Genomic DNA, 18,867 nt, shown 5'->3' with positions numbered 1-18,867 from the left:
TAGTCATTTAGGGTCCGTCGACGTCAAGAACCCCGAAACCCTATTGGTTAGGCATTTAGGGCCCGTCGACGTCGAGAACCCCTAAACCCTATTGGTTAGTCATTTAGGGTTCGTCGACGTCGAGAACCCCTAAACCCTATTGGTTTGTCATCTAGGGTCCGTCGACGTCGAGAACACCTAAACCCTATTGGTTAGTCATTTAGGGTCCATAGACGTCGAGAACCCCTAAACCCTATAGGTTACTCATTTAGGGTCTGTCATCGCCGAGAACCCCTAAACCCTATTGGTTAGTCATTTAGGGACCATCGACGTCGAGAACCCTAAACCCTATCGGTTAGTCATTTAGGGTCCGTCAACGTCGAGAACCCCTAAACCCTATAGGTCACTCATTTAGGGTCTGTCGACGTCGAGAACCCCTAAACCCTATTGGTTAGTTATTTAGGGTTCATTGACGTCGAGAACCCCTAAACCCTATTGGTTAGTCATTTAGGGTCCGTCGACGTCGAGAACCCCTAAACCCTATAGGTTACTCATCTAGGGTCCGTCGATGTTGAGAACCCCTAAACCCTATAGGTTACTCATTTAGGGTTCGTCGACATCGAGAACCCCTAAACCCTATAGGTTACTCATCTAGGGTCCATCGACGTCGAGAACCCCTAAACCCTATCAGATCAAACTTAGTACTCATCACACCATATCAAACTTAACTCATCACATCATATCATACTTAACTCATCAGATCATAACAAACTTAACTCATCACATCATAACAAACTTAACTCATCACATCATAACAAACTTAGTACTCATCACATCAGAACAAACTTATTACTCATCACATCATACCAAACAGAGTGGCTACTCATCAGACTTAGTACACATCAAACTGAGTATGCATAACATTGTTCAGAAACATAACCCAGATGCAGACATAACATAGTTCAAAATATTGTCCATCAGCATAACCCAGATGCACCCTCATGACACTGAGTTTTGACCTCCCCTACTGGCATTAACATAGGACATCCATCCAGAATGACTTATTGGGTCATCATATGCCATTGCACCATAAGTTGAAGCTCCAGAGGCAGATCTTGGAGCAAAGAATGGCCTTTGGTCCCTTGCAACAGAAGATCTAGCACCAGATGCCGTTGCAGTTGCATATCTAGCACCAGATCCACTTGCAGCAGCAGATCTAGCACTAGATGCCCTTGTAGAAGCAGATCTAGCAGCAGATGCAGATGGTGGTTGTGATCTTGAAGGTGGAGAAGCTTCATGAGCATTCCTTGATCTTGCAGGTGCATTGCAAACAAAAAGAAACATGTTAGTAAGTCAAACATGGTATTTACTCAAAATATAGTAATAGAAACCATAGTACTAATTAACAAGGGATTACCACATGCTTGTTTTTCCTTGTAGCCAGCTCTAGTTTCTGTTGAACCTTGTAGTTGGTGTACCTTTGTCCTTGAAGTCCACAATTACTACATGTTATAGTGGCCATTCTAGAACTGTCCTTTGGCTTTGGAAGTTCCAACCTGCCCTTTATCCTCTTCTCTTTTTTCCTTCCTCTCTTCACATGAAATTCAGGTGGATCTATGCCTGGTCCAGTTGTCTTTGTCCAGTCATGTTCACCAGGGACAGGATATATCATAGGTTCATATGATGCTATGTAAAAAGGTCTTTTGAAGAATATAGAAACATACTCCTCTGGAAACCTTTTCCCCTGTTAATTGCAGATATATCATGGTTGCATGGTATGCCAGACAGGTCCCACTTTCTACAACCACATGTATGCATGTCCAAGTTGACTGGATGTGTTTGTTGCCCACTGGTCACTTGCCATAGATTTACACCTGCTTGAATGGGTTTGTAGTACCTGGCCCTTTCCTTTTCCACCTCTAGCTTCTCAGCATAATGGGGTGTGATCTCCCACATAGCCGTCTTTCCTCTCTCTCAATATTCCTATGCCACCTCACCATCTGCTTGTCCTTAATACTAGTCCTAATAGGTTTTTTCTTGAAATTTAAGATGTACTTGTTGAGCACCTCTGACAGGCTCTTAACAACCAAGTCTGTCTTGCATTTGGTGTCAAAAGCATACCTAGCCCAATGTTGTTTAGGTATTCCACTCAGCCACTTCCAAGCTTCCTCAATCTCATTTTTTCGGATCACTCATTGCAATGTTAAACTTGTGCTGGTTATAAGCATAGCTGGCATTATCCATGCATTTCTTTAGATCTTCCCCCCTAAACTCATCATTTTGGAAATTTGCATATAGGTGTTTAAAGCAAAATCTTTGATGGCAGTTTGGAGATACCTGATTTACTTCACTTAGTAGCCCCTGTTCACATAATGTAACACTAAGCTACTGGAGTACTGAAGCTACTATCTAGAACATAACTTATATGCACAAAGATAAACAAGGAGATGCATACCTTCTGTCTATCGGACATGATAGTGTAAGGGTCAAATTTACCAACTTCTCCTCCTAGACATATCTTTAGTTGGTGCAGAAACCAACACCAGTTTGCTGTGTCCTGTTGTCCAACTATAGCAAATGCAAGTGGAAATATGTTGTTATTGCCATCTCTACCAGTGATGGCTAGGATTTGAGCACCAGTATTCAGCTTGATAAAGCATGCATCAGCACCTACATTTAGATGCAAACAACAAACATGTATAAAACAACAAACATGTATAAAGCAAATGTGGCATGAACATTAACAAAACATTCTAAATAAAGCAAGGTAACGTGTAACTAACCAATGAATGGCCTGCATGCATTCAGAAATCTCTCCCTGGCTCCATTTATGCAAAAGAACATAGCATGAATCCTTGGTCCTGGATGTGGTCTTTTTGTTGTAGCTTTTGGAGTTATTGTTGCAACAACAACTCTACTTCCAGGGCTTGTATTCATGATAGTTTGGGCATTGTCCCTCAGCTTGGGAGATTGCTTCTTTGCACTAACCCTAGATGACTCTGTACTACTTGGGTAAGTGTGCTGCAACCTCATCTTTTTGATAGCGAACGTATTTCCCCCTTTGATAATGGTAACAACTATGAAGAACTGGCAGTGCTCTTGTTTGCAATAGGCAATGATCCTTTTGTCTGAGTTTTTGTGGTACCTGAAATTTCTGGACTATGTAATGTGTAGGCTCAACGATGCTTCTCTAAATTTCTGCTAATTCTTGAAGCACATGTTCATACATAACTACTAATGTGGTTGCTCAAGTTTTTCATTGTACCATATCCTAGGTTTCCTTTTCTTTGCCCTACTCTTCATGCCTTTTTGTAGGACAAATATGCTGGTGCCTCATGTCCATCATCACTGTCAAACAGCAAGCCATGATCTTTTTCATCAGATGAAGGATTAAAATCAGGTTTCACCTCCTCTAACACACTAGAGTGTGACCTACTGGTGGGGCGTCTCCTGACTTCCAGCTTTTGCCTCTTCTTTGCATGTTCTTGTATGGGTGGTTTTTCTCTTTCAGTTTGAGTACTCGTTTCTGAAGGAAATATGCCCTAGAGGCAATAATAAAGTTATTATTTATTTCCTTATATCATGATAAATGTTTATTATTCATGCTAGAATTGTATTAACCGAAAGCATGATACATGTGTGAATACATAGACAAACAGAGTGTCACTAGTATGCCTGTACTTGACTAGCTCGTTGATCAAAGATGGTTATGTTTCCTGACCATAGACAAAGAGTTGTCATTTGATTAATGGGGTCACATCATTAGGAGAATGATGTGATTGACTTGACCCATTTCGTTAGCTTAGCACTTGATCGTTTAGTTTGTTGCTATTGCTTTCTTCATGACTTATACATGTTCCTATGACTATGAGATTATGCAACTCCTGTTTACCGGAGGAACACTTTGTGTGCTACCAAACGTCACAACGTAACTGGGTGATTATAAAGGTGCTCTACAGGTGTCTCCAAAGGTACTTGTTGGGTTGGTGTATTTTGAGATTACGATTTGTCACTCTGATTGCCGGAGAGGTATCTCTGGGCCACTCGGTAATACACATCACTTAAGCCTTGCAAGCATTGCAACTAATGAGTTAGTTGCGGGATGATGTCTTACGGAATGAGTAAAGAGACTTGCCGGTAACGAGATTCAACTAGGTTTTGAGATACCGACGATTGAATCTTGGGCAAGTAACATACCGATGAGAAAGTGAACAACGTATGTTGTTATGCGGTTCGACTGATAAAGATCTTCGTAGAATATGTAGGAGCCAATATGGGCAATCAGGTTCCACTATTGGTTATTGACCAGAGAAATGTCTCGGTCATGTCTACATAGTTCTCGAACCCGTAGGGTCCGCACGCTTAACGTTCGTTGATGATATAGTATTTATGAGTTATGTATGTTGGTAACTGAATGTTGTTCGGAGTTCCGGATAAGATCACGGACATGAAAAGGAACTCCGGAATGGTCCGGAGATAAAGTTTGATATATGGGATAATAGTGTTTAGTCTTCAGAAGGGTTTCAGAATTCACCTGAAGGGGTTCCGGATGTTTCCCGAAATGTTTGGGTACGAGAACACTTTATTTGGGCCAAAGGGGAAAGCCCACAAGGTTTTTGGAAAGCACAAAAGGAAGTTTTGCGGAGTCCAGAGGCCAGACGCCAGGGTCCCTAGCATATGGGTCCAGACGCCGGGAACCCTGGCGTCTGGCCCTGGAGTCCGAGAAGGACTCTTGCCTTTCGAGTGAAACCGACTTTGTGGAGGCTTTTACTCCAAGTTTCGACCCCAAGGCTCAACATATAAATAGAGGGGTAGGGCTAGCACCCAAGACACATCAGGAAACACGAAGCCGTGTGTCGGCTACCCCGTCCCCTCTAGTTTATCCTCCGTCATAGTTTCGTAGTGCTTAGGTGAAGCCCTGCGGAGATAGTTCTTCACCAACACCGTCACCACGCCGTCGTGCTGCCGGAATTCATCTACTACTTCGCCCCTCTTGCTGGATCGAGAAGGCGAGGACGTCATCGAGCTGAACGTGTGCTGAATGCAGAGGTGTCGTACGTTTGGTACTTGATCGGGACGGATCGTGAAGGTGTACGACTACATCAACCGCGTTGATAAACGCTTCCTCTTACGGTCTACGAGGGTACGTATACAACACTCTCCCCTCTCGTTGCTATGCATCACCATGATCTTGTGTGTGTGTGTAGGAAAATTTTGAAATTACTACATTCCCCAACAGTGGCATCCGAGCCAGGTTTTATGCGTAGATGTCAATGGACGAGTAGAACACAAGTGAGTTGTGGGCGATACAAGTCATACTGCTTACCAGCATGTCACACTTTGGTTCGGCGGTATTGTTGGATGAAGCGGCCGGACCGACATTACGCGTACGCTTACGCGAGACTGGTTCTATCGACGTGCTTTGCACATAGGTGGCTGGCTGGTGTCAGTTTCTCCAACTTTAGTTGAACCGAGCGTGGCTACGCCCGGTCCTTGAGAAGGTTAAAACAGCACTAACTTGACGAACTATCGTTGTGGTTTTGATGCATAGGTAAGAACGGTTCTTGCTCGGCCCGTAGCAGCCACGTAAAACTTGCAACAACAAAGTAGAGGACGTCTAACTTGTTTTTGCAGGGCATGTTGTGATGTGATATGGTCAAGACATGATGCTATATTTTATTGTATGAGATGATCATGTTTTGTAACCGAGTTATCGGCAACTGGCAGGAGACATATGGTTGTCGCTTTATTGTATGCAATGCAATCGCCCTGTAATGCTTTACTTTATCACTAAGCGGTAGCGATAGTCGTAGAAGCAATAGTTGGCGAGATGACAACGATGCTACGATGGAGATCAAGGTGTCGTGCCGGTGACGACGGTGATCATGACGGTGCTTCGGAGATGGAGATCACAAGCACAAGATGATGATGTCCATATCATATCACTTATATTGATTGCATGTGATGTTTATCTTTTATGCATCTTATTTTGCTTTGTTTGACGGTAGCATTATAAGATGATCTCTCACTAAATTTCAAGATAAAAGTGTTCTCCCTGAGTATGCACCGTTGCCAAAGTTCGTCGTGCCCAGACAACACGTGATGATCGGGTGTGATAAGCTCTACGTCCATCTACAACGGGTGCAAGCCAGTTTTTGCACATGCGGAATACTCAGGTTAAACTTGACAAGCCTGGCATATGCAGATATGGCCTCGGAACACTGAGACCGAAAGGTCGAGCGTGAATCATATAGTAGATATGATCAACATAGTGATGTTCACCATTGAAAACTACTCCATTCCACGTGATGATCGGTTATGGTTTAGTTGATTTGGATCACGTGATCACTTAGATGATTAGAGGGATGTCTATCTAAGTGGGAGTTCCTAAGTAATATGATTAATTGAACTTAAATTTATCATCAACTTAGTACCTGATAGTATTTTGCATGTCTATGTTTGTTGTAGATAGATGGCTCGTGTTGTTATTCCGTTGAATTTGATTGTGTTCCTTGAGAAAGCAAAGTTGAAAGATGATGGTAGCAATTACACTGACTGGGTCCGTAACTTGAGGATTATCCTCATTGCTGCACAGAAGAATTACGTCCTGGAAGCACCGCTAAGTGCCAAACCTGCTGCAGGAGCAACACCAGATGTTATGAACATCTGGCAGAGCAAAGCTGATGACTACTCGATAGTTCAGTGTGCCATGCTTTACGGCATAGAACCGTGACTTCAACGACATTTTGAATGTCATGGAGCATATGAGATGTTCAGGAATTGAAGTTAATATTTCAAGCAAATGCCCGGATTGAGAGATATGAAGTCTCCAATAAGTTCTATAGCTGCAAGATGGAGGAGAATAGTTCTGTCAGTGAGCATATACTCAAAATGTCTGGGTATCATAATCACTTTACTCAACTGGGAGTTAATCTTCCTGTTGATAGTGTCATTGATAGAGTTCTTCAATCACTGACACCAAGCTACAAGAGCTTCATGATGAACTATAATATGCAAGGGATGAATAAGTCAATTTCCGAGCTCTTCGCAATGCTATAGGCTGCGGAGGTAGAAATCAAAAAGGAGCATCAAGTGTTGATGGTCAATAAGACCGCCAGTTTCAAGAAAAGGGGCAAAGGGAAGAAGAAGGGGAACTTCAAGAAGAACAGCAAACAAGTTGTTGCTCAAGAGAAGAAACCTAAGTTTGGACCTATGCCTGAGACTGATTGCTTCTACTGCAAACAGACTGGTCACTGGAAGCGGAACTGCCCCAAGTATTTAGCGGATAAGAAGGATGGCAAGGTGAACAAAGGTATATGTGATATACATGTTATTGATGTGTACCTTACCAGAGGTCACAGTAGCACCTGGGTACTTGATACTAGTTCTGTTGCTAATATTTGCAACTCGAAACAGGGACTATGGATTAAGCGAACACTGGCTAAGGACGAGGTGACGATGCGCGTGGGACATGGTTCCAAAGTTGGTGTGATCGCCATCGGCACGCTAAATAAAGTTGATGTGATCTACATCTACCTTCGGGATTAGTTTGAGACCTAAATAATTGTTATTTGGTGCCAACGTTGAGCTTGAACATTATATCTGGATCTTGCATAATGCGAGACGGTTATTCATTTAAATCCGAGAATAATGGTTGTTCCATTTATATGAGTAATATCTTTTATGGTCATGCACCCTTGTAGAGTGGTCTATTTTTGATGAATCTCGATAGTAGTGATACACATATTCATAATATTGAAGCCAAAAGATGCAGAGTTGATAATGATAGTGCAATTTATTTGTGGCACTGTCCTTTGGGTCATATTGGTATAAAGCGCATGAAGAAACTCCATACTGAAGGACTTTTGGAATCACTTGATTATGAATCACTTGGTACTTGCGAACCATGCCTCATGGGCAAGATGACTAAAACGCCGTTCTCCGGAACTATGGAGCGAGCAACTGATTTGTTGGAAATCATACATACTGATGTATGTGGTCCAATGAATATTGAAGCTCGCGGCGGGTATCGTTATTTTCTGACCTTCACGGATGATTTAAGCAGATATGGCTATATCTACTTAATGAAACATAAGTCTGAAACATTTAAAAAGTTCAAAGAATTTCAAAGTGAAGTTGAAAATCATCGTAACAAGAAAATAAAGTTTCTACGATCTGATCGTGGAGGAGAATATTTGAGTTACGAGTTTGGTCTACATTTGAAACAATGCGGAATAGTTTTGCAACTCATGCCACCCGGAACACCACAGCGTAATGGTGTGTTAGAACGTCGTAATCGTACTTTACTAGATATGGTGCGATCAATGATGTCTCTTACTGATTTACCGCTATCATTTTGGGGATATGCTTTAGAGACGGCACCTTATGAACTATGGTTTGGCAAGAAATCAAAGTTGTCATTTCTTAAAGTTTGGGGCGCGATGCTTATGTGAAAAAGCTTCAACCTGATAAGCTCAAACCTAAATCGGAGAAATGTGTCTTCATAGGATACCCAAAGGAAACTGTTGGGTACACCGCCTTCTATCACAGATCCAAGGGCAAGACATTCGTTGCTAAGAATGGATCCTTTCTAGAGAAGGAGTTTCTCTCGAAAGAATTGAGTGGGAGGAAAGTAGAACTTGATGAGGTAACAGTACCTGCTCCCTTATTGGAAAGTAGTTCATCACAGTAACCGGTTCCTATGATGTCTACACCAATTAGTGAGGAAGTTAATGATGATGATCATGAAACTTCAGATCAAGTTGTTACTGAATCTCATAGGTCAACTAGAGTAAGATCTGCACCAGAGTGGTACGGTAATCCTGTTCTAGAGATTATGTTGCTAGACCATGATGAACCTACAAACTATGAAGAAGCGATGGTGAGCCCAGATTCCGAAAAATGGCTTGAAGCCATGAAATCTGAGATGGGATCCATGTATGAGAACAAAGTGTCGACTTTGGTTGACTTGCCCGTTGATCGGCAAGCCATCGAGAATAAATGGATCTTCAAGAAGAAGACTGACGTTGATGGTAATGTTACTGTCTATAAAGCTCGACTTGTTGCAAAAGGTTTTCGACAAGTTCAAGGGATTGACTACGATGAGACCTTCTCACACGTAGCGATGCTTAAGTTTGTCCGGATCATGTAAGCAATTTCTGCATTTTGTGATTATGAAATTTGGCAAATGGATGTCAAAATTGCATTCCTGAATGGATTTCTGGATGAAGAGTTGTATATGATGCAACTGGAAGGCTTTGTCTATCCAAAGGGAGCTAAAAAAGTGTGCAAGCTCCAGCGATCCATTTATGGACTGGTGCAAGCCTCTCGGAGTTGGAATAAACGTTTTGATAGTGTGATCAAAGCATATGGTATTATACACACTTTTGGAGAAGGCTGTATTTACAAGATAGTGAGTGGGAGCTCAGTAGCATTTGTAATATTATATGTGCATGACATATTGTTGATTGGAAATGTTATAGAATTTATGGATAGCATAATAGGATATTTGAATAAGAGTTTTTCAATGAAAGACCTCGGTGAAGCTGCTTATATATTGGGCATCAAGATCTATAGAGATAGATCGAGACGCTTAACTAGACTTTCACAAAGCACATACCTTGACAAAATTTTGAAGAAGTTCAAAATGGATCAAGCAAAGAAAGGGTTCTTGCCTGTGTTACAAGGTGTGAAGTTGAGTAAGACTCAATGCCCGACCACTACAGAAGATAGAGAGAAAATGAAAGATGTTCCCTATGCTTCAGCCATAGGCTCTATCATGTATGCAATGTTGTGTACCAGACCTGATGTGTGCCTTGCTATTAGTTTAGCATGGAGGTACCAGAGTAATCCAGGAGTGGATCACTGGACAGTGGTCAAGAACATCCTGAAATACCTAAAAAGGACGAAGGATATGTTTCTCGTTCATGGAGGTGACAAGGAGCTCGTCGTAAATGGTTACGTCGATGCAAGCTTTGACACTGATCCCGACGATTCTAAATCGCAAACCGGATACATGAATTTATTAAACGGTGGAGCTGTCAGTTGGTGCAGTTCTAAACAAAGCGTTGTAGCGGGATCTACATGTGAAGCGGAGTACATAGCTGCTTTGGAAGCAGCAAATGAAGGAGTCTGGATGAACGAGTTCATATCCGATCTAGGTGTCATACCTAGTGCATCTGGACCAATGAAAATCTTTTGTGACAATACTGGTGCAATTGCTTTGGCAAAGGAATCCAGATTTCACAAGAGAACCAAGCACATCAAGAGACGCTTCAACTCCATCCGGGACCAAGTCCAGGTCAGAGACATAGAGATTTGCATGATACATACGAATCTGAATGTTGCAGACCCGTTGACTAAGCCTCTTCCATGAGCAAAACATGATCATCACCAAGGCTCCATGGGTGTTAGAATCATTACTGTGTAATCTAGATTATTGACTCTAGTGCATGTGGGATACTGAAGGAAATATGCCTGATACGTCTCCGTCGTATCTATAATTTTTGATTGTTCCATGCCAATATTCTACAACTTTCATCTACTTTTGGCAACTTTTTATACTATTTTTGGGACTAACATATTGATCCAGTGCCCAGTGCCAGTTCCTGTTTGTTGCATGTTTTTCGTTTCTCCGAATATCCATATCAAACGGAGTCCAAACGGGATAAAAACTGACGGATATTTTTTTGGAATATATATGATTTTTTGGAACAAAAATCCACGCGAGACAGTGCCCGAGGTGGCCACGAGGCAGGGGGCGCACCCCTGACCCTCGTGGGCCACACGTAAGGCAGTTGATACCCTTCTTTCGCCGCAAGAAAGCTAATATCCGGATAGAGATCGTGTTAAAATTTCAGCCCAATCGGAGTTACGGATCTCCAGGAATATAAGAAATGGTGAAAGGGTAGCATCTGGGAACGCAGAAACAGAGAGAAACAGAGAGACATATCCAATCTCGGAGGGGCTCTCGCCCCTCCCACGCCATGGAGGCCAAGGACCAGAGGGGAAACCCTTCTCCCATCTAGGGAGGAGGTCAAGGAAGAAGAAGAAGGAGGGGGGCTCTCTCCCCCTCGCTTTCGGTGGCACCGGAGTGCCACCGGGGGCCATCATCATCACCGCGATCTACACCAACACCTCCGCCATCTTCACCAACATCTCCATCACCTTCCCCCCTCTATCTACAGTGTTCCACTCTCCCGCAACCCGCTGTACCCTCTACTTCAACATTGTTCTTTATGCTTCATATTGTTATCCAATGATGTGCTGCCATCCTATGATGTCTGAGTAGATTTTTGTTCTCCTATCGGTGGTTGATGAATTGCTATGATTGATTTAATTTGCTTGTGGTTATGTTGCTGTCCTTTGGTGCCCATCATATGATTGCGCCCGTGGATCACACCCTAGGGTTAGTTGTATGCTGATAGGACTATGTATTGGAGGGCAAGAGTGATAGAAGCTTCAACCTAGCATAGAAATTGATGCATACAGGATTGAAGGGGGACCAATATACCTTAATGCTATGGTTGGGTTTTACCTTAATGAACATTAGTAGTTGCAGATGCTTGCTAATAGTTCCAATCATAAGTGCATATAATTCCAAGTCAGGAATGACATGCTAGCAGTGGCCTCTCATACATAATACTTGCTATCGGTCTAGTCAAGTAGTCAATTGCTTAGGGGAAATTTCATAACTCCTACCACCACTTTTCCACACTCGCTATATTTACTTTATTTCTTCTTTACTTATAAAAGCCCCTACTTTTTATTCACGTAATCTTTATTATCTTGCAAACTTATCCAACAACACCTACAAAGTACTTCTAGTTTCATACTTGTTATAGGTAAAGTGAACGTCAAGCGTGCGTAGAGTTGTATCGGTAGTCGATAGAACTTGAGGGAATATTTGTTCTGCCTTTAGCTCCTCGTTGGGTTCGACACTCTTACTTATCAAAAACTGTTGCGATCCCCTATACTTGTGGGTTATCAAGACCTTTTTCTGGCGCCGTTGCCGGGGAGCAATAGCGTGGGGTGAATATTCTCGTGTGTGCTTGTTTGCTTTATCACTAAGTAATTTTTATTTGCTGTTCTTAGTTGTTTTCTATCTTTAGTTATGGGTAGGAAACAAAAAATACCAAAAAATTAGTTGTACCTGCTACACCAATGGTTGAAGAACCACTCAAAATCTATCACACTTCTGAAGCTTATTACTTGGATCATCTTCGATCCCTTTGTGCTCGTGCTGAAACCCCAACTACCTTAGTTGAGGGAGAATCTTTAGATGAGCATGCCGGTTATGTGCGACACCGAATATCTGAAAAAGGGAAAATTTTACTGGGTCAAATTCATCTTTTGCAATTCTATGCTTGGAATTTATGCGAAATATATGATATTACTTGTTGTTCTGAAAACCCTCAGAAACACCTTCCCTATCAATGTGAGTTTAGTGATAATGGAACTGTATCTTTGTATGCTAAGGGTGTTTATAGTTACTATGATGTTTAACAAATTGAAGAATTTGTTGCTTTTAAGGGTGCTTATGAAATTGCTTCTTTGATTGAAACGTATGATGCTACTCTTTACAAATCTGAAAATTTTGACATACTTAAATATTGCTATGATAATTATGCTTCTAATGCCTATGTTGAACCATATATTGAGGACTACCCCGCTGTCCAAGAAGAGACTAATATTTTGCAGGAGTCTATGGAAGAAGAAATTGATGAAACTGTGAGCTCATTGGATGAAAAAGATGAGCAGGAGAGCAAAGAACAAAAGGAGGAAGAGCGGATTAGCTACTCGTGCCCACCTTCTAATGAGAGTAACTCTTTAACTCATACATTGTTTAATTTCCCTTCGTGCTTACCAAAGGATGATTGCTATGATGATTGTTATGATCCCGTTGATTCTCTTGAAATATCCCTTTTTGATGATGCTTGCTATGCTTGTGGCCAAGATGCCAATATGAGTTATGCTTATGGAGATGAACTTGCTATAGTTCCTTATGTTAAACATGAAATTTTTGCTATTGCACCCACACATGATAGTCCTATTATCTTTTTGAATTCTCCCGACTACACTATATTGGAGAAGTTTGCCCTTATTAAGGATTATATTGATGGGTTGCCTTTTACCGTTGCACATGATGATTTTGATGAATATAATATGCATGCGCTTGCTGCTCCTACTTGCAATTATTATGAGAGAGAAACTATATCTCCACCTCTCTATGTTTCCAATACGATAAAATTGCAAGAAACTGTTTATACAATGCATTGGCCTTTATTATGTGTGCATGAATTGTTCTTTTATGACATGTTGATGCATAGGAAGAGAGTTAGACTTCGTCATTACATGATATATGTTACTTTGTTCTCACTACTAAATAATAAATCATTGTTAATTAAAATTGGCTTTGATATACCTTGGGATCCGGGTGGATTCATTACTTGAGCACTATATGCCTAGCTTAATGGCTTTAAAGAAAGTGCTGCCAAGGAGACAACCCAAAAGTTTTAGAGAGTCATTTATTTCTGTTGAGTGCTTTCCTATAGTTTAAAAACAACAAAAATAAAGAGGGGAACCCAAAACTTTTTCAAAAAGGAAAGTGAAAGTGAGAAAGATAAACATTGTTGAAGTGGGAGAGCTCCTTGAACTTTGTTCATGCTCACGGCAACTTTGTGAGTCTTTATTACAGAAACTTTTCAACAAAAATAATTATACCCTTGTACAATTCCATTGTATTATAAAAATAATGTGCCAAGGTTTGACTTTAGGATGTTTACATTTGCTTGATGGTTTGTACGGTGCAGGACAAAAACTTTGGCTGTAGTGCGCGATTTTACATTTTTTGCTGGAATGTCAAATGGTTCTGATTCTTTTTGCACTGACTTCCTATACAATTTTTTTTATTTTTCCGAGTTTTGGTAGACTTTTTCAAGTAACATAAGTATGGTGAATGTTCAGATTTTTCAGACTGTTCTGTTTTAGACAGATTCTGTTTTTGATGCATAGTTTGCTTGTTTTGATGAAACTATCAAATTTATATCAGTGGATTAAACCATGAAAAAGTTATATTACAGTAGACACAATGCAAAAACAAAATATCAATTGGTTTGCAACAGTACTTAGAGTAGTGATTTGCTTTATTATACTAACGGATCTTACCGAGTTTTCTGTTGAACTTTTGTGTGGATGAAGTGTTCGATGATCGAGAAGGTCTCGATGTGAGAAGAAGGAAGAGAGGCAAGAGCTCAAGATTGGGGATTCCCGAGGAACCCCAAGTAAATATTCAAGGAGACTCAAGCGTCTAAGCTTGGGGATGCCTCGGAAGACATCCCCTCTTTCTTCAACAAGTATCGGTATGTTTTCGGATTCGTTTCGTTCATGCGATATGTGAAATCTTGGAGCATCTTTTGCATTTAGTTTTCATCTTTCTTTTATGTATCATGGTGGTATGAGATAGTCCTTGGTTGATTTATAGAATGCTCATTGCACTTCACTTATATCTTTTGGGTATGGCTTTATAGAATGCTTCATGTGCTTCACTTATATCATTTGAAGTTTGGATTGTCTGTTTCTCTTTACATAGAAAACCGCCATTTGTAAAATGCTCTTTTGCTTCACTTATATTTGTTAGAGCGTGGGCATATCTTTTGTAGAAAGAATTAAACTCTCTTGCTTCACTTATATCTATTTAGAGAGATGACATGAATTGGTCATTCACATGGTTAGTCATAAAATCCTACATAAAACTTGTAGATTACTGAATATGATATGTTTGATTCCTTGCAATAGCTTTTCGATATAAAGATGGTGATATTAAAGCCATGCTAGTGGGTAGTTGTGAATTGTAGAAATACTTGTGTTCAGGTTTGTGATTCCCGTAGCATGCATGTATGGTGAACCGTTATGTAATGAAGTCAGAGCATGATTTATTTATTGATTGTCTTCCTTATGAGTGGCGATCGGGGACGAGCGATGGTCTTTTCCTACCAATCTATCGCCCTAGGAGCATGCGCGTAGTACTTTGTTTCGATGACTAATAGATTTTTGCAATAAGCATGTGAGTTCTTTATGACTAATGTTGAGTCCATGGATTATACGCACTCTCACCCTTCCACCATTGCTAGCCTCTCTAGTACCGCGCAACTTTCGCCGGTACCATAAACCCACCATATACCTTCCTCAAAACAGCCACCATACCTACCTATTATGGCATTTCCATAGCCATTCCGAGATATATTGACATGCAACTTCCATCATCATCATATACATGACTTGAGCATTCATTGTCATATTGCTTTGCATGATCGTAAGATAGCTAGCATGATGTTTTCATGGCTTGTCAGTTTTTTGATGTCATTGCTATGCTAGATCATTGCACATCCCGGTACACCGCCGGAGGCATTCATATAGAGTCATATCTTTGTTCTAGTATCGAGTTGTAATATTGAGTTGTAAGTAAATAAAAGTGTGATGATCATCATTATTAGAGCATTGCCCCAGTGAGGAAAGGATGGTGGAGACTATGATTCCCACATAAGTCGGGATGAGACTCCGGACTTTACAAAAAATAAAAGAGGCCAAATAAGCCCAAATAAAAAAAGAGGCCAAAGAAGCCCACCAAATAATAATAATAGTAATAATAATAATAATAATAATAATAAAACAAAAAAATGAGAGAAAAAGAGAGAAGGGACAGTGCAACTATCCTCTTTCCACACTTGTGCTTCAAAGTAGCACCATGTTCTTCATATAGAGAGTCTCTTAAGTTATCACTTTCATATACTAGTGGGAATTTTCATTATAGAACTTGGCTTGTATATTCCGATGATGGGCTTCCTCAAATGCACGAGGTCTTCATGAGAAAGCAAGTTGGATGGACACCCACTTAGTTTCAGTTGGAGCTTTCATACACTTATAGCTCTAGTGCATCCGTTGCATGGCAATCCCTACTCACTCACATTGATATCTATTGATGGGCATCTCCATAGCCCGTTGATACGCCTAGTTGATGTGAGACTATCTTCTCCTTTTTGTCTTCTCCACGACCACCATTTTATTCCACATATAGTGCTATGTCCATGGCTCCCGCTCATGTATTGCGTGAAAGTTGAAAAGGTTTGAGAACATCAAAAGTATGAAACAATTGCTTGGCTTGTCATCGGGGTTGTGCATGATGTGAATATTTTGTGTGGTGAAGATGGAGCATAGCCATACTATATGATTTTGTAGGGATAACTTTCTTTGGCCATGTTATTTTGAAAAGACATGATTGCTTTATTAGTAGGCTTCAAGTATTATTGTTTTTATGTCAAATGATAGACTATTTCTTTGAATCACTCGTATCTGAATATTCATGCCATGATTAGATATGTGATCAAGATTATGCTAGGTAGCATTCCACATCAATTTTTTTATCATTTACCTACTCGAGGACGAGAGGAATTAAGCTTGGGGATGCTGATACGTCTCCGTCATATCTATAATTTTTGATTGTTCCATGCCAATATTCTACAACTTTCATATACTTTTGCCAACTTTTTATACTATTTTTGGGACTAACATATTGATCCAGTGCCCAGTGCCAGTTTATGTTTGTTGCATGTTTTTTGTTTTGCAGAATATCCATATCAAACAGAGTCCAAACGGGATAAAAACGGACGGAGATTTTTTCTGGTATATATATGGTTTTTTGGAAGAAAAATCCATGCGAGACGGTGCCCGAGGTGGCCATGAGGCAGGGGGGCGCGCCTGCCCCCTGGGCGCGCCCCTGACCCTCGTGGGCCACCCGAAAGGCGGTTGATGCCCTTTTTTCGCCGCAAGAAAGCTAATATCCGGATAGAGATCATGTTAAAATTTCAGCCCAATCGGAGGTACGAATCTCCGGGAATATAAGAAACGGTGAAAAAGTAGAATCTGGGAACGCAGAAACAGAGAGAGATAGAGAGACAGATCCAATCTCGGAGGGGCTCTCGCCCCTCCCACACCATGGAGGCCAAGGACCAGAGGGGAAACCCTTCTCCCATCTAGGGAGGAGGTCAAGGAAGAAGAAGAAGGAGGGGGCCTCTCCCCCTCACTTCTGGTGGCACCGGAGTGCCACTGGGGGCCATCATCATCACCGCAATCTACACCAACACCTCCGCCATCTTCACCAACATCTCCATCACCTTCCCCCCTCTATCTACAGCGGTCCACTCTCCTGCAACCCGCTGTACCCTCTACTTGAACATGGTGCTTTACGCTTCATATTATTATCCAATGATGTGTTCCCATCCTATGATGTCTGAGTAGATTTTCGTTGTCCTATCCGTGGTTGATGAATTGCTATGATTGATTTAATTTGCGTGGGGTTATGTTGTTGTCCTTTGGTGCCCATCATATGATTGCGTGCGTGGATCACACCCTAGGGTTAGTTGTATGTTGATAGGACTATGTATTGGAGGGCAAGAGTGACAGAAGGTTCAACCTAGCATAGAAATTGATGCATACGGGATTGAAGGGGGGCCAATATACCTTAATGCTATGGTTGGGTTTTAACTTAGTGAACATTAGTAGTTGCGGATGCTTGCTAATAGTCCAATCATAAGTGCATAGAATTCCAAGTCAGGGATGACATGCTAGCAGTGGCCTCTCCCACATAATACCTGCTATCGGTCTAGTAAAGTAGTCAATTTCTTAGGGGCAATTTCACAACTCCTACCACCACTTTCCACACTCTCTATATTTACTTTATTGCTTCTTTACTTATAACAGCCCCTACTTTTTATTTACGTAATCTTTATTATCTTGCAAACCTATCCAACAACACCTACAAAGTACTTCTAGTTTCATACTTGTTCTAGGTAAAGCAAACGTCAAGTTTGCGTAGAGTTGTATCGGTGGTCGATAGAACTTGAGGGAATATTTGTTCTGCCTTTAGCTCCTCATTGGGTTCGATACTCTTACTTATCGAAAACTGTTGCGATCCCCTATACTTGTGGGTTATCAATGCCCTAGAGGCAATAATAAAGTTATTATTTATTTCCTTATATCATGATAAATGTTTATTATTCATGCTAGAATTGTATTAACCGGAAACATGATACATGTGTGAATACATAGACAAACAGATTGTCAATAGTATGCCTCTACTTGACTAGCTCGTTGATCAAAGATGGTTATGTTTCCTGACCATAGACAAAGAGTTGTCATTTGATTAACGGGGTCACATTATTAGGAGAATGATGTGATTGACTTGACCCATTTCGTTAGCTTAGCACTTGATCGTTTACTTTGTTGCTATTGCTTTCTTCATGACTTATACATGTTCCACTACAGGTGTCTCTGAAGGTACTTGTTGGGTTGGCATATTTCGGGATTAGGATTTGTCACTACAATTGTCGGAGAGGTATCTCTGGTCCCACTCGGTAATACACATCACTTAAGCCTTGCAAGCATTGCAACTAATGAGTTAGTTGTGGATGATGTGTTACGGAAGGAGTAAAGAGACTTGCCGTTAACGAGATTGAACTAGGTATTGAGATACCGACGATCGAATCTCGGGCAAGTAACATACCAATGACAAAGGGAACAAAATATGTTGTTATGCGGTTCAACCGATAAAGATCTTCATAGAATATGTAGGAGCCAATATGGGCATCCAGGTTCCGCTATTGGTTATTGACCAGAGAAATGTCTCGGTCATGTCTACATAGTTCTCGAACCCGTAGGGTCCGCACGCTTAACGTTCGTTGACGATATAGTATTTATGAGTTATGTATGTTGGTAACCGAATGTTGTTCGGAGTTCCGGATAAGATCACGGACATGAAGAGGAACTCCGGAATGGTCCGGAGATAAAGTTTGATATATGGGATAATAGTGTTTAGTCTTTCAGCGCAAAAGG

Source organism: Triticum aestivum, chromosome 7A (assembly GCF_018294505.1).
Source record: "Triticum aestivum cultivar Chinese Spring chromosome 7A, IWGSC CS RefSeq v2.1, whole genome shotgun sequence".
In the NCBI taxonomy this organism is placed as follows: domain Eukaryota; kingdom Viridiplantae; phylum Streptophyta; class Magnoliopsida; order Poales; family Poaceae; genus Triticum; species Triticum aestivum.
The sequence above is the reverse complement of the archived record's forward strand: the minus strand, read 5'-3'. Positions refer to the sequence as shown.